This window comes from Zalophus californianus, chromosome 4 (assembly GCF_009762305.2).
Source record: "Zalophus californianus isolate mZalCal1 chromosome 4, mZalCal1.pri.v2, whole genome shotgun sequence".
Lineage (NCBI taxonomy): Eukaryota > Metazoa > Chordata > Mammalia > Carnivora > Otariidae > Zalophus > Zalophus californianus.
Window position 1 is genome coordinate 112907872 of NC_045598.1, and position 17698 is coordinate 112925569.

The window sequence follows — 17698 nt, forward strand, 5'->3', positions numbered from 1 at the left end:
ATCGAGAGCCTAGAAATGGACCCTCATCTCTATGGTTAACTAATCTTTGACAAACAGGAAAGAATGTCCAATGGAAAAAAGACAGTCTCTTCAACAAATGATGTTGAGAAAATTGGACAGCCACCTGCAGAAGAATGAAACTGGACCATTTCCTTACACCACACACAAAAATAGACTCCAAATGTTTGAAAGACCTAAATGTGAGACAGGAGTCCATCAAAATCCTAAAGGAGAACACAGGTAGCAACCTCTTCGACCTCAGGTGCACCAACTTCTTCCTAGAAACATCGCCAAAGACAAGGGAAGCCAGGGCAAAAATGAACTATTGGGATTTCATGAATATAAAAAGCTTTTGCACAGCAAAAGAAACAGTCCACAAAACCAAAAGACAACAGACAGAATGGGAAAAAATATTTGCAAATGACATATCAGATAAAGGGCTAGTATCCAAAATCTATAAAGAACTTATCAAACTCAACACCCAAAGAACAAATAATCCAATCAAGAAATGGGCAGAAGACATGAACAGATATTTTTCCAAAGAAGGCATCCAAATGGCCAACAGCCACATGAAAAAGTGCTCAACATCCCTCGGCATCAGGGAAATCTAAATCAAAACCTCAATGAGATGCCACCTCACACCAGTCAGAATGGCTAAAATTAACAAGTCAGGAAACGACAGATGTTGGCGGGGATGCGGAGAAAGGGGAACCCTCCTACACTGTTGGTGGGAATGCAAGTTGGTGCAACCACTCTGGAAAACAGTATGGAGGTTCCTCAAACAGTTGAAAATAGAGCTACCATATGATCCAGCAATTGCACACTGGGTATTTACCACAAAGATACACATGTAGGGATCCGAAGGTGTACATGCACCCCAATGTTTATAGCAGCAATGTCCACAATAGCCAAACTGTGGAAAGAGCCAAGATGTCCATCGACAGATGAATGGATAAAGAAGAGGTGGTACATATACACAATGGAATATTATGCAGCCATCAAAAGGAATGAGATCTTGCCATTTGCAATGACGTGAATGGAACTGGAGGGTGTTATGCTGAGTGAAATAAGTCAATCAGAGAAAGACATGTATCATATGACCTCACTGATATGAGGAATTCTTAATCTCAGGAAACAAACTGAGTGTTGCTGGAGTGGTGGGGCGTGGGAGGGATGGGGTGGCTGGGTGATAGACATTGGGGAAGGTATGTGCTATGGTGAGAGCTGTGAATTGTGCAAGACTGTTGAATCACAGATCTGTACTTCTGAAACAAATAATGCAACATATGTTAAGAAAAAAGAGAAAGAGGGCGCCTGGGTGGCTCAGTTGGTTAAGTGATTGCCTTTGGCTCAGGTCATGATCCTGGAGTCCCGGGATCAAGTCCCACATCGGGGTCCCTGCTCGGCAGGGAGTCTGCTTCACCCTCTTCCCTCTCATACTCTCTATATCTCATTCTCTCTCTCTCAAATAAATAAATAAAATCTTTAAAAAAATAAAAATTAAAAAAAGGAAAAAAGAAAAAAAGAAGATAGCAGGAGGGGAAGAATGAAGGGGAGTAAGTCGAAGGGGGAGACAAACCATGAGAGATGATGGACTCTGAAAAACAAACTGAGGGTTCTAGAGGGGAGGAGAGTGGGGGGATGGGTTAGCCTGGTGATGGGTATTAAAGAGGGCACGTTCTGCGTGGAGCACTGGGTGTTTTGCACAAACAATGAATCATGGAACACTACATCAAAAACTAATGATGTAATGTATGGTGATTAACATAACAATAAAAAATTTAAAAAAGAGATGCAGTAAAAAATTGAAGTTATATATATTTCACATAGAAATTACATTTGTAATTAAAAATATTCTGACAGGAAGAGAATCTCAGAGCCCATTTCTCACTGAATTCTATCAAAAATCTAAAAAGAACAAAAATACACAAATAATTTTAGAAAATGGAAGACAAAAAGAGCTTGACAATGACACTATAAGGAAAAATATTTTAGAAGTAAGATTCCTGGATCATATAGTAGTTCTATTTTTTTTTTTTTTTAGGAACTTCCATACTGTTTTCCATAGTGGTTACGCCATTTCTATTCCCACCAACAGTGCACAAAGGTTCCAATTTCTCCACATCCTTGCCAAAGCTTGTAATCTGTGTTTGTGTGTTTTGTTTAAATAAACATTTCTCACAGGTTTGAGAAACTTTTCATATACTTATTGGCCATTTGTATGTATTCTTTGGAGAAATGTTTATTCAGGTCTTTTGCTCATTTTTTAGTCAGGTAATTTATATTATCTGTATTGTTACTATTAATATTATCATTGTTGTTATTATTAGCTATTGAGTTGTTAGAGTTCTTTATATATTTGGGGGGTTAACCCCTTGGATATGGATGGGTTATATTTTCATTTTGTGATTTTTTTCTTTGCTGTGAAGAAGATTTTTAGTTTGACAGTTTTATTGTTTATTTTTGTTTTTGTTTCCTCTGCTTTTGGTGTCATATCCAAAGAATCATTGTCAAGACCAATGTCAAAAAGATTTTCCCTCATGATTTCTTTTAATTGTTTTACAGTTTAAGGTCTTATGTATAGGTACTTAATCCATTTTTTTGATTGATTTTGTGTAGAACATAAGATAAGGGTCCATTCTTTTGAATGTGGAAATTCAATTTTCCCAACACTGTTTGTTGAAAAAAACTATCCTTTCCTCCTGTGTATTCTTGGCTCCCTTGTCAAAGATATGATCCACTAATATCACTTCTGGGTACATATCCAAAAGAGATAAAATCAGAATCTTAAAGAGATATTTACACTCCTATGTTCATGGCAGCATTATTCACAATAGCCAAGATATGGAAACAACATAAACATCTACTGACGGATGAATGGGGAAAAATGCGGTATGTGCATACATAAGAAAATTACTCAGCCTTAAAAGTGAGGAAACCCTGCCACATGAAACAACATAGATCAGCCTGGAGGATATTATGCTAAGTAAAAAAAAACAAAAACAAAAAACAACAACACAAAAGAACAAATACTATGTGATTCCACTTATGTGAGATAAAAGCACAGAATAGAATGACGGCTGTCAGAGACTGGGAAGAGAGAAAATGGGCAGTTGTTATTCAGCAGATATAAAGTTTTAGTTATGCAAGATGAATAATTTCTAGAGATGTACTGTATAGCATTGTGCATATAGTTAATAATATAGTATAGTGCACTTCAAAATTTGTTGCAAAGATAGATCTCATGCTATATGTTTTCACCACAATAAAACAAATTAAAAAATAATTAAAATAATTGAGAAAAGAAAAAACTTAGACCAATTATCCTTCATAACAGAATAACAAAAAAAGGGAGGGGGACAAGAGAATTTGAACTTTGGTTAATTCCCTTCTTTTTTTTCTTGGAAACTGATAGTATATATTTCTAGGCAGTTTTGTTTATAGTTAAAATGACCCCAGGAGGTGAATTGCTTCTGTTCAAGGATAACTATAGATACAAAATGAGGTTCTTCTATCTTCGTGCTTTCTTGAGTGAGGTTACTTGTGACTAGCAGGTCCTTTGTAGAGACACTAAGAAACTATGTTTATGAAGTTTTTACAAAAATTATCTGGAGAGAGGGCTGCACTTCTAGACCAGAGGAGCTCCTACACCCAAGCAGTGTATTATAGGAATCCATATTTATAACTTTATATCTTCACCATCTTTTGACCACAGTTCTTACTCTAGACATTGAATCAACACTTTTTAGGTTGCTCTATTTAATACCAGCTAAACAGTTTGATATATAATTTACTGAATCATGCCCTTTATAGTCAACATACCCTTTGATAATTTTATCCCTCCAATTTTAATATTCAGTTCTTTTCTTAACCAAAGATTCTATTGTTTTAAATATATAACTTCATTTAGAGTCAAACGATGTATTTTCTTGATGGTGTGACAGGAGCAATATTATATTTTAATAGACAATTCTGATAGATGTATTCAAGTGTTATTTTTTGAAAGACAGGCAATGTTACTCTGTTCTAATTATCAATCAACTCTGCAATATGTGAAATTTGCAATCTAGGTTATATTCTATAATGAGCCTTTATGGTTTTCCGAGTCTAATTAATAAGGTTTTTAAAGTTCTTTTCTCTGATAAAACACTGAAAGTACAATGTTGTTCTCTGGAATTAAAAAATGTTAATATATTTCTCCTGCTAAGGTCAGACAATTTTTGTCACTGGAGGGTACATGCCCCACTGAGGAAGCATAAGTTGCTACAGTTCTTTAAATGTTCCATTCCAGTGACAAGGCACTCTGCTACAGGTCCCATCTGGTGAAAATGACTTATTTCCAAATCCAGCAAATAGCCAGACAAATTTAAAACTTTAAAGTCTATTTTACAAAATAATTTTTAATATCTAAGATGTTTGATGAAATTTTCTTCATAGATTGTTGTACTAAGATGGATTACTCATATCCCCAGATTATAAGTAGTTATTGATTTATTATTCACACCCATCAAGGGCTTAGGAGGTTATGGTGATTTAATAAAATCCACATATGGAAACAAGTTTCTCCTCTTTTGGAAAAGACATTTTTATCTCAAGTTTCTAGAACAACGTTAGTTGAATATAGGCTATGATTCAACAATTTTTGTTATGGTAGTTAGACAACTGATTTAAATTTTGATATTTTAAGTTTTCTTTGACATTGGAGTTGACATTTTGACACTGAAACATTATGTAGCTATATCTTGCTGGAAAAATTCAGGAAAAGTGACAACTGATATCAGTATAATACTAATGTAAATCAGACCCAATCCTGTTTCCTACAAAAGTATTCCTATGCATCACTCTTCTCCATGAAACAAAAAACACTTTTCTGAAATTAAGGAAGGATGTTATAGAAAACTGGGAGGTGTAAAATGCCTAAAATATATTCAACCCCTCTATGTTTTTACTCTATGAATCTTTATCTTCTAAGTTGTTTTGGTGAAAGTTTTTGTTTGTTTGTTTGTTTTTAATCATACCCATGCTGTCCATCTATATATATTGTCTGCTTTTCACCATAATTTTGTGATAATCACTCTTGTTGATTGCATCATGTGTATTCTCCATTTTATCCATCTCTGCTGACAGGAAAAAAAAATCTTCCCAAACCACTGGTGCAATAATTTGTGTGCAAATCTTCTCAGATCCTCTACACAATTTTCCAAGTTTACTTATTATATCATATTTTAAGGGCTTTATTACACTTATTAAATGTAAGCTGATTTAGGTACATCATAGGTACTATTTATTCCTATATTTAGACTTTTCCTAGCTGAGTCTGACACATAGAACATACTCAGGTTAATTGAATTTAATTAAATTCCTTTTCTATAGAATGACATTCATAGTTCCGTTCAATAGTTGTTATTCAATATCTACCCTTCTCTCAAACACTCACCTCATTTTAATATTACAACATAGCATCCATGCAAGGTTCTTCTCAGTTTAACATATTTGGCCTCTCCTGATTTTTTGTCCAATTGTATACTACTACAAGCAAAGATTTTTGATTGCCAAAGTCTTACACATGGTAGAAACCCAGGTATCATCAGCCAGTTTATATCAAATTATCCATGACTGGAATGCTCTTTACAGACTCATATGCATAACCAAAACCTTATTACATTCTTTAAAATTGAGCCTCACTTCCATATCTTTCCAAATTTTTTCAGGTTTCTAATTTATAGTTCTCATTGCTGTTTAAAACCTCTGATGGCAGGGCATCTAGGTGGCTCTGTTGTTAAGCGTCTGCCTTCGGTTCAGGTCATGATCCCAGAGTCCTGGGATCGAGCCTCACATCAGGATCCCTGCTCAGCCGGGAGCCTGCTTCTCCCTCTCCCACTCCCCGTGTTCGTGTTCCCTCTCTAGCTGTCTCTCTCTCTCTGTCAAATAAATAAATAAAATCTTAAAAAAAAAATAAAACCTCTGATGGCAGGAGTCAAGGTAAGAAATGGAGGCTTCCATCAGGGTGATAAAAATGGAGATTGAGAACAAAAATTCTGATATTTTGGAAGTGGAAACTACAAGAATTAACAATGGTTTAAATGGGGGTGGAGTAAACTGTATAATGGCATCCCAAATACGTCCATGTCCTCATCCCAGCAATCTGTGATTATGTTACCTTACAGGTTAAAAGACACTCAGCAGATATGATGAAGTTAAGGATTTTGAAATAAGATTATCCTGGGTTATCCAGGTGAGTTCAATGTAATCACAAGGGCCTTTATAAAAGGCAGGATTAGATTCAGTAGTAGGAAATGTGACAAGGGAAACAAGAGGTTAAGGTGATATGAGGAATGAGCCATGAGTCAAAGAATGCAAGCAGCCTCTTGCAATTGATAAAAAACAAAGAAACTATTCTCCCATAAAGCCTCAAAAAGAAACATAGCCCTGTTAACATGTTGATTTTAGACTTCAGACCTTCTGAACTATAAGAGAATAAATGTACGTTATTTTAAGCCATTAAGTTTGTCCTAATTTGTTACAGCAACAATAGCAAACTGATATAAGGAAAATGAGATAAAGGGGAAAAAAATCAAAGAGATTTCCATCCAATATTAATGATGTTTCCCCTTCCCCTACCACCAATGATGTGTTAGGAGCCAGTTGGGAAGACTGGACTTCCACTACCAGCTAGTAGTGGGGAGGCTCCCATTCCTCTCTGCTTTGGGGGTGGTGTCAAAAGAGACTCAGAACTTTTGCCGTTACCTATCAATAATGAGGCTCTTTTTTGGTGTCAGTGGGAAGCAGTAATGATGTACTACTTGTGCCAACCCCACCTCCCTGACCCAGGCAGCGGTATCAGTAGTGGGAACTGGAACTCCCAGTCTGGCCAAGCAATAACAAGGATGCTGCCCATTCAGATGTCTGATGGGTGATAATGGGGAATTTGGACTTCTACCTCCACTTACTGATAATAAAGAGTTACCGCCAGTCCACTGCTGGAGCAAAATTAGAGAAAAACAACTAAAACATAAGGCTTATATAAATTCCAGAGCCTCATAAACCAATGCCCCAAATGTCCAGGTTTTATTGGAAAATAAGTCAGTATACCAAGAACCAGGAGAATCTCAACTTGAATGAGAAAATATAATTCACAGATGCCAATACCACGATGACAGAAATGTTAAGATTATCAGACAAAGATTTTCAAGCAACCATCATCAAAATGTTTCACTAAGCAATTAATTGCAAATATGCTTTAAACAAATGAAAAAAAATGGGAAGTTTCAGCAAAGAAACAGAAGAACCAAATGGAATAGAACATAAAATTTTTACAATAACTGAAATAAAAGCCTCAGTATATGTGTACAGCAGCAGGGTGGAGGGGCAGAAAAAGAACAAGTGAACTGGATAAACAATCGAGATTATGCAATCTGAACGACAGAGTAAATAAACTAAGATGACTAGAACCTCAAAGACAAATGAGATCATTACCAAACTCCTAACATTCATATCAGACTACTGCAAGGAAATGAGAGAGAGTACAGGGCTAAGGAAACACTAGAAGAATGATGTCTAAAAATTTCCCAAATTTGGCAAAAGACATACGTCTATAGAAACAAGAAGCTGTGTAAATACCAAACAGGTAAACACCAAGACACAGCAAATTCAGATTTACAAAACTAAAGACAAAGGAAAAAAATCTTGAAAGTAGGGACAGAAACAATATCTTATCTGTAGGTAAAAAATTGTTATGAAATTATGTTTGACATCATTAGCCATCAATGAAGTGTAAATTAAACTACAATATATGATATCTCAGCACACCTATCAACATGGCTATATTAAAATTGATAACACCAAATGCTGGCAAGGATACCTAGAGACTGAATCATTCAAACACTGTTGGTGAGAATGTAAATGTAAAATGATACTGTAAATCTAGAAAACAGTTGAACATTAGTCTCCAGAGAAATGCAAATTTATGTTCACAAACTTATGTTTCACAAAAATCAGATTGTGAATGTTTATAGCAGCTTTATTCACAGTAGCTTAAAACTAGACTATGATTCCAAAAGGAGATTGTTAGTAGTGTATTAAGACTCAAAAATATACACTCTAATTTACTAATTATCTTACTTTATAATAGACTAAAAAATTAAAAAAAAATAAGGTCACTATTGTAAAAAAGACTATAAAGTATGAAGTATTATCTTCATTTTACAAATAAACCTAAAATAAGAGGCTTTGGTGTCTTGCCCCGTCTAACAGCTGGAAGGACTACAGCTGACTCCTAGTTGTACTACATCCATGAATCCTTTGAACCAGAGCTACTATAGAGTCACTTTAAGGGCTTTGAAGTGGGCCCAACTCCATGTTTCAATTTTTGAACACTTCATTCATTTAGTCCAAGTATTTTCTTGTAATGTATTAGGAACTTTGTGAAAAAGTGCTTTTTAAAATAACATGTTTTTGGACCAGTTTTTGACCAGTAGCTCCTCCTGCCTCTACCCTTTTTCTATTGCATCCAGGCTTTTCTATTCAATGTGCTTTCGTAAGAGAGACTATAGAGTATTTTATGATTTTTTCCTTTTGTTTTCATATGCCAATATTTCCATAATATTTAGAAATCTTAAATAATTGCTAAATAACCAAAACTAACTCTAGCAAAAAAAAAAATGTATTAAAGACAGTAAGTCACCTAAAAGATGGAAATGAAAATCTGGTTGTCAAACTGCCGCACTTTCACTGGGTTTGGAATGAAATGGCTTTAATAACTAAAATAAATAAGTGTCTATAAGACAAGGGCAAGTTCAAAATGCATCCTTATTAATAACTTTAAGAAATGTTCTACTATAATTTTGAAATTACTACAATATAGTAAACTATAATATGCATATAAAAAATTGCACAAAGCAAAAGTGAACTTTTACAAAGTGAGCATCCCTACACCCACTGAAGATATAGAGAACATTACCTGCTCCCCAGAACAAACCTAGAGCCTCCTCTAAGTCGCTATTACCACCAAAGATAGCCACTTGGGTGAACTTTAACACCACAATTAATTGACTTTATATAAATATACTAAGACAGAATTTACACCTTATGTTTGGCTTCTTTTAATGTTTTATTTGTCAGTTTTACATAAGTAGGTGCACATAATTATACTTTGTTTATTCTTATTGATGTATAATGTTTTACTTTCATTGAGAGCTTACACCTTAGCTATCCTTCTTTTTACCTGTCAATTTTATTCTGTTGTTGACTATTATGAATAGTTCTGCTACAATATTCTTCAGCATGTCTTTTGGTGAATATATGTCGTTATTTTAGTTTATATACCCAGTGTTGGACTTGTTGAGTCACAAAGTATACATGTATTTGGCATTAACAGATACTGGCAAACAGTTATCCGCTTTGGTTATATTAATTTACACTCTTGCCAGCAGTATATCAGAGTTTCAGTTGCTCCAATACTTTGACAATCCGTGGATTGTCATCTTTCCTTTTAGGTTTCCTGATGATTGTGTAATAGCATTGCACTGTGGTTCCAATGTGCATTTTTCAGATGGAAAATGAAGTTGAACAGTGTTGCATATGTTTACTAGACATTGGATATCCTCTTATTTGAAGTGTTTAAGACTTCTGTTCTTTTCTATATCACATTACCTTTTGTTTTATTATTGATTTGTTGGTGTTCTTTATATATTCTAGACATGAGTATGTTGCCTAATGTTTGCCATAGAAACATTCTTCTATATTTATCTCTAAAGATTTTATTGTTTCATTCTTCATATTTAGATCTATAATTAATCTAGGCTTGACTTTTGTATATGACATGAAGATCAAGTTATTATTTTTAAATATAAGAGATTCAGAACCATTTATTTTTAAAAATCACCTTTTCATGACTACATTGCAGTGTTATTTTTTCATTAGCAGGTGAAGTGCCTGTATCCCTGCATTCTATTCTTTTTTTTTTTAAGATTTTATTTATTTATTTTTGAGAGAGAGAGAAGAGTGCAAGCAGCGGGAGGAGCAGAGGGAGAGGGATAAGCAGAATGTGCATTGAGCATGGAGCCCGCTCCATCCCACAACCCTGAGATCATGACCTGAGCTGATACCAAGAGGGAGATGCTGAATGGACTGCACCACCCAGGTGTCCCTCCTGGATTGTATTCTTGTTTCAATTCTATACTGCCTCATATTACTACCACTTTACAATAAATGACATAAATCTGTTATGATTTTAATTTATCAAATCCTGGGACATTTTTAAAGAAAATATCAATAGAATAGCTATAGCTATTAATTTAATATGATGCACAATTGTAGTGGTCAAAAGTGTGGGTTCTGAACACAGGTTCCCTCACTCTACCTGCTCTCTAACCAGTAACACTGAGTAAAACATTAGAATCTACCTCAGGGCTATGATAAGATTTAAATAAATTAACAAGTGTTAATAATTGTGAAGAATGTTTAGCACATGGTGCACACTTGATGTTTGTTAACTACCAACCTATACACACACACAGACACACACACACAAAAAAACATAAAAGTGCAATGAGGAAATTATAAAAAGCTTGTTTGTCATTTAAGACTAATTTATATAACAAAACAACTTCTTTAGAATTTAGTAAACACACATCATTTACAAATAAGACAATGGCATTGATGTGTAAATTTGGATGTGCTTACTCATTTGGCCAGATCACAGTCTTCGCAAATTTTCCCTGAAAATTAAAGCATATTTCTCTAACTGTGAACATGAATATTTTGTCAGTTTTTATTCAGTGATTTAGGTTTTCATGATTATCTCTATTAAAAGTGTTATGGCATGGCTGAGTAATATTCCATTGTATATATACCACATCTTTATCTATTCATCAGCCAGTAGACCTTTTTTGCACTTTTTTTATGTTAATCATCATACATTACATCATTAGTTTTTGATGTAGTGTTCCATGATTCATTGTTTGTGTATAACACCCAGTGCTCCATGCAGACACCCCCTTCCCTCTAGAACCCTCAGTTTGTTTCTCAGAGTCCATAGTCTCTCATGGTTCATCTCCCCATCCGATTTCCCCCCCTTCATTTTTCCCTTCCTGTTATCTTCTTCTTCTTTTTATTTCTAACATATAATGTATTATTTGTTTCAGAGGTACAGATCTGCGATTCAACAGTCTTACACAATTCACAACACTCACCATAGCACATACCTTCCCCAATGTCTATTACTCAGCCACCCCATCCCTCCCATCCCCCCACTCCAGCAACCCTCAATTTGTTTCCTGAAGTTAAGAATTCTTCATATCAGTGAGATCATATGATACATGTCTTTCTCTGATTGACTTATTTCGCTCAGCATAATACCATACAGTTCCATCCACGTCATTGCAAATGGCAAGATTTCATTCCTTTTGATGACTGCATAATATCCCATTGTATATATATACCAAAAATATGGAACACTTCATGAATTTGCATGTCATCCTTGCACAAGGGCCATGCTAATCTTCTCTGTATCATTCCAGTTTTAGTATATGTGCTGCCGAAGTGAGCACCAGCCAATAGACATTTGAGTTCTTTCCATACTTTGGCTATTGTAGGTAATGCTGCTGTAAACATCGAGGTGTATGTATCCTTTCTAATCAGTATTTTTGTATCCTTGAGTAAATATGTAGTAATGCAATTGCTGTGGACTGACCTAGAGAAATTATGCTAAGTCAAATAAGTCAGTCAGAGAAACAAATACCATATGATTTCACTCATATGTGGAATTTAAGAAACAAAACAGGTGAACATATTGGGGGTGCAGGGAAGAGAGGCATACCAGGAAACAGACTTTTAACTATAAAGAACAAACTGAGGGTTGCTGGAGGGGAGGTGGGCATGGGTGAAGGGTTAAATGGGTGATGTGTTAAGGAGGGCACTTGTGATGAGCACTGGGTGTTGTATGAAAGTGATGAATCACTAAATTCTACACCTGAAACTAATATGGCACTGTATGTTAATTAGAATTTAAATAAAAACTTGAAAAAAAGTATTATGGTAAAATAAATTAGCTATACCAAGAATAAAGGCTACCTGGTGTTCATAAAACTATACACAGCTTCAGTTTTTTTTAAGAACAATATTATTAAATTAATTGTATGTTATATATTTTTCTTGGTTTAAGTGCTGTAAATGTGCAAGATCCCTAAAATCATCATGATTAGAAACAACTAATTTTTTTTAAAAAATCTCACAGGAGCCACACTGTTTTATAAATCTTCTCAATTCGCTTATTGTTTATTGCAAAACAAAGCAATCAACTTGCCCACCTTTTATGAGAGAGCACTGGACAGTTTGAATAATAATATTTTTTAATTATCTCTTTAAAGAAAATCCATCTTTATTTTTCGATTCTTAAAGTGAACATTTTTCATGTGTCTTGTAATTATTAAAATTTATTTGTAGCAAGTAAAATTCCCCATGTGATTTATTTCATTTGCTAATATGTAAGAGAACTGAATGAGTGCTATTATAATACTATTTGGAGACAAATTTACATTTTAAAATATAAATTATTTGTTCCTGATATATTCATAGACATATCTAAGTGTATCCAAATATTTGTGACAGTAAGGCTGGTGATATTCTGTAAATATCAACTTCTTCTGCAAGGTAAAGTTTATACAGTTTATCAAACTATTTTATGAGTTTTAACCACCTTATGATTCTAATTCTGGAAAAACTCAAGGATAATTAAGGCATTTTTTTAATATCTTTCTGAACACGGCTTAGAAGATTCCATCTCAGGCACTTGGCTAATGATTGACTATCCTGGATGGTTTATGGCTTCAATGCTACCTAGGAGATATATTCTCAGGGATTGTTGGTCTAGACATAGATAAATTTCTGATTTGCTCTTTTGACATAGACAAATAGACACTTATTAGGAACAAAGAGCTGAATCAGTATAGAAATTTAAACTTAGCTATGTACAAAGACATGACCATGAATAAGTGATGCACACAGTCTGAGAGCATCTCTTCAACACTAAAGCACAGCTATGTTGGATTCTTATTGAAGCCTACTCATGACAGAAGGGGAAAGTTGAGAAAAAGAGCTACATTTTGCACAACGAGAGTTACATATTTTCTTTTCCTTACCTTTCAACAAGTCAATTAACCTGCAAGTCATCTTTCTACACTCCATTAATCTTCCACAGTACTATAGTGAGCTGCTAAGATAGTACATGTGCTATGCAAATATATAAAGTAAATGTTACAATTTGCAGTGGTCAAGAATGTTGCCTAAAATTTATTTGATTGACTCCAGCACAGACTCCAAAAATATTACTTATTTTATTTGCAAAAATGTTAATTTTTAACTAGGATGATGCCAAATAAAAATGATACACAGGAGTAAAGGAAAGCATATCAAGTATCTGCTCCCAAAAGACACTGTAAGCAGTTAAATAATCACAAAAGAATATGCAGCTATTAAAATAACACCATATATTGCCAGGAAAATACCTGAGATGATAGAATTCAGATGGTGATACAGAAAAAAATTACAAACTCATTCTTAACATCTGGGTCACAGAATTTGTCAGGTTTTTCCCCAATTGTTTTTTCCTGCTGAGAATAGAAGGATAAAATGCTCTGAAAATCAGAAGCTTGATTTTCCTGTAATTATGTTATTATTTAAAGAAGTTTTGGGGTTTTTTTCCTACAGTTGTATCAACTTGTTCTTGTTCATATGTGGTATGTTTTTAACTGTTGCTAAATCAGCAGTCTAATTCAAAGAGTATTTTCTTATTTAACACCAAAATTAAGCCTATTCACTTCTGTTAATATACTATGCAACCATTTTTTTTCATGCAACCATTATTTTACTCTTGGGCATGAAACATTCTAGTTTCCTTTGGAGTCCCAATTACATCAACATTGCAATTACAGATATAATAACAATTCTTACTATTCCTAAATTACTTCTTTCAAATACTATTTATTGATGAAACAAACATACTTCCAGCTCTCTTCTTAGTGGACATTCCCATTAGAAAGGCTAAAAAAAAAAATTTGGACTTGGTTTTATAGCTAGGGTCAGCATTGTTACATGATTTTGGCCAAATAGGATTCATAGAATTATGATAACACATTCCAGGAAAAGGCTCAGCATTTTCAGGAAATTAAGACATTTCTCCTTCCCCCTTACCAAGATCCCTGCCTTTAAGTTGAACTTAAAGGAATATGAATAGATATTACATGATTTGAAAAACAGATAAAATAAATGAAGAAAAATAAACAGAACCTCAGAAGATTGTGGGACATTAAATACACCAACGGGTGTAATAGAAATACCAGAAGAAAAGAAAGCAAAAGGGACAAAATACTATTCAAAATTAATAGTATAAACTTCACAAATTCAATGAAAAACACCAACCTATACATTTAAGAAGATAAGCCTCAAGTATGATAAATTAAAAAACATCCCACCCAGAAACATCACAGACAAAAGGTTGAAAGCCAAAATCAAGAGAAAAAAAATTGGGAGTAGTAAGAGAAATGGTGTTATTTTACTCTTTCCAGTGACCATACATTAGAAACAGTGAATGCCAGAAGGCAGTGGGATGGCATACAAAAATACTGCCAGAAAGAAACTGTCAACCAAAGATCCTATATTCAGAAAAGCTGTCATTAAAACATAAAGATGAAATAAAGCGGTTCTCAGATAAACAAAAACTGACATATTGTTGCTAGAAGATCTGCCTTACATACTAGAGGAAATCCTTATTTTTTCCAGCTTTATTGACATATAATTGACATACAACATTGTTAAAGTTTGAGCTGTACATGATTTGATATATGTATATACTATGAATGAATATCATAAGTTAGTTAACATATCCATCACCTCACATAGTTACAACTTTTTTGTGTGTATTGAGAACTTTTAAGATTACTCTCTTAAAAACTTTAAAATATATATATAATACTATAATGTTAACTATAGTTGCCATGTTGTACATTACATCCTTAGAGTTTCTTCATCTTATAACTGGAAGTTTGTATGCTTTGATCACCTTCACCCATTTCCCTCACCTCCCCACCCCCACTCCTGGCAACCACCAATCTATTCGCTGTTTCTATGAGTTTGGATTTTTTATTTTTTTTAAAGATTTTATTTATTTATTTGACAGAGAGAGAGAGAGAGAGAGCACAAGTAGGCAGAGTGGCAGGCAGAGGGAGAGGGAGAAGCAGGCTCTCCGCTGAGTGGGGAGCCCAATGCAGGGCTTGATCCGAGGACCCCAGGATCATGACCTGAGCAGAAGGCAGCCGCTTAACCGACCGAGCCACCCAGGTGCCCCTGAGTTTGGATTTTTTTAGATTCATATATAAGTGGGCTTAAACAATATTTGTCTTTCTCTGTCTAAGTCATTTCACTTAGCATAATGTCCTCAAGTTGCATCCATGTTGTTGAAAGTGGAAAGGTAATCCTTTACCTTCTTTTTATGGCTGAGTAAAATCCCATTTATCTTCATAATATCTTCTTTACCCACTCATCTATTTATAGACACAGTTGTTTTCATATTATAAATAATGCCACAAAAAAACATAGAGGTACAGAAACTTTGAGATAGTGATTCGTTTCCTTTGGGTATACACTTGTTTGATGATTTGCTGGATCATATGATACCTCTATTTTTTAATTTTTCAGTATATCTGCATACTATTTTCTACAGTGGCTGTACCAATTTACATTCTCACCAACAGTGCCTGAGGCTTCCCTTTTCTCCATGTCCCCACTAGCACTTATCTCTTATCATTTTGACAATATCTATTTTAACACATGTGAGGTGACATCTCATTGTGGTTTTGACTTACATTTTCCTGATGATTAGTGATTTTGAACAACCTTTTATGTACCTGTTGGCCATTTGGATGTCTTCTTAGGGAAAACATCTATTCAGATTTTTCGCTCAAAATTTAAATTGGATTATTTGGTGGTTTGTTGTTGTTGTTGTTGTTGTTGTTGTTTTGTTTTCTGTTCAGTTGTATGGGTCCCTTACATATTTTAGATATTAGCCCCTACCAGATATGAGGTTGGAAATATTTTCTCCCATCCCATACATTGTCTTTAGGAAATTCTTTAGTTTGAAAGCATGTGTCTTTAGACAGTAATATAAATCGCTTCTCGGCCTTTTGGCTAAGATCAAGTGTAGACAGTAATATAAATCCACAAACAAATAAACAAAGAATTCTAGCAAAGGTAATTTACTTTTAGGTAAGTAATGATAAAAGATGGAATAATTACACATTAGTTTTTCCATTTTCCTTCATTGATTTAAAAAGAAAGAGACTGAATTAGTAATTTTTAAGTTTATCACAAAGCAAAGCCCAGAACCATATGGTTTCACTGATGAATTTTACCAAAAACTTAGAGAAAAATTAATACTATTTCTTCACAAACTTCCAAAAAATTGAATAGTAGGGAGCACATCCCAACTCATTTATGAAGTTAGTATATCTTGATATCATAACAAAACAAAGACATCACAAGAAAACTACAGATCAATGTCTTTTATTAATATATTAATAAGTTAATTAATATTAATATAGACACAAAAAATCTCCAAATATTAATAAATTGAATTCAGTGAAATGTAAAATGGATATATACAATGACCAAGTAAACTATATCCAAGGAAGGCAATATAGTTTTAACATTTGAAAACAAATGTAGTAGATCATATTAATAGAGAAAACGACAAAACCACATTGTCATGTAATAGACTCAGAAAAATCATTAGATCAAGTTCAACATTCATTCATGGTAAGAACTACTCAATAAATGAGGAATAAAGGTGACCTCCTTCAATCTGATGGAGCATGTATGAAAAACCCAAAGCTGATATCATAATAAATAATAAAAAACCAAATGTTTTTACTCTAAAAATTTTAAAGATGAGGATTTCTGCCCTCATTACTTATCTTCCCAGCAAGAAAAAAAAAGAAAAGGAAAGAAAAACCCAGACTGAAAAGAAGTAAAATAATCTGTATTTGTAGATGATATGAGCTCATATATAAACCAGCCCAAAATCCTCCTCAGACTCCACATGTAGTTTTGAAATATCTTACCTAATCTATAGAAAACAAAACAAAACAAAAAAACCCAAGTAGGTGTGGTTTTGATTGGAATTACATTGATTTTATAGATTAATTTGGAATGAACTGACACTTTCCTCATATTGAAACACTGCTTGCCACATATAAAAAGTATATACTTTTGTGATTTTCTTTTCAAAATCCTGTGCTTTTTTAAGATTTTCTCTTATATCAGTTATATTTTGAGGTAGTTTTATAATTTTTTCTTTTATTAAATTATATTCTCTAACATCTTTGTTGGTATTACAAGGCAACTTACTTTTCTAAATTGATTTTATATCTAGCATCCTTCCTGAGTTCATTATGAAATCTAACAATTTAAGTATTACTGTATGTTTCTATGAGGAAAACCATATCAACTGAAAATGAAGACAGTTTTGAATCCTACTTTCCAATCATAATAATTTTCTTTTTCTTGTTTTACTGTCTTACCACTTATTTAAGTACAGTGTTAAATTGAAACAATAAAAGTGAGCCTCCTTATTATTCATGATTTTAAAGAATTTGCTTCTAACATGTCACATGTCATTAAATGTAACAGAGAGAGAAAAGGGGTT

The 17698-nt window shown here is 33.8% G+C and overlaps 1 non-coding gene and 1 pseudogene across 1 annotated transcript; one reads left to right on the top strand and one right to left on the bottom strand.

Annotated features, from left to right (window-relative positions):
* Positions 1-11442: 11442 nt before the first annotated feature.
* Positions 11443-11549, bottom strand: LOC113917130. Its single transcript, XR_003518135.1, has one exon. It is a non-coding gene; the product is annotated as a U6 spliceosomal RNA (small nuclear RNA).
* A 4613-nt stretch (positions 11550-16162) lies between these two features.
* Positions 16163-16316, top strand: LOC113917834 (annotated as a pseudogene).
* Positions 16317-17698: the final 1382 nt, after the last annotated feature.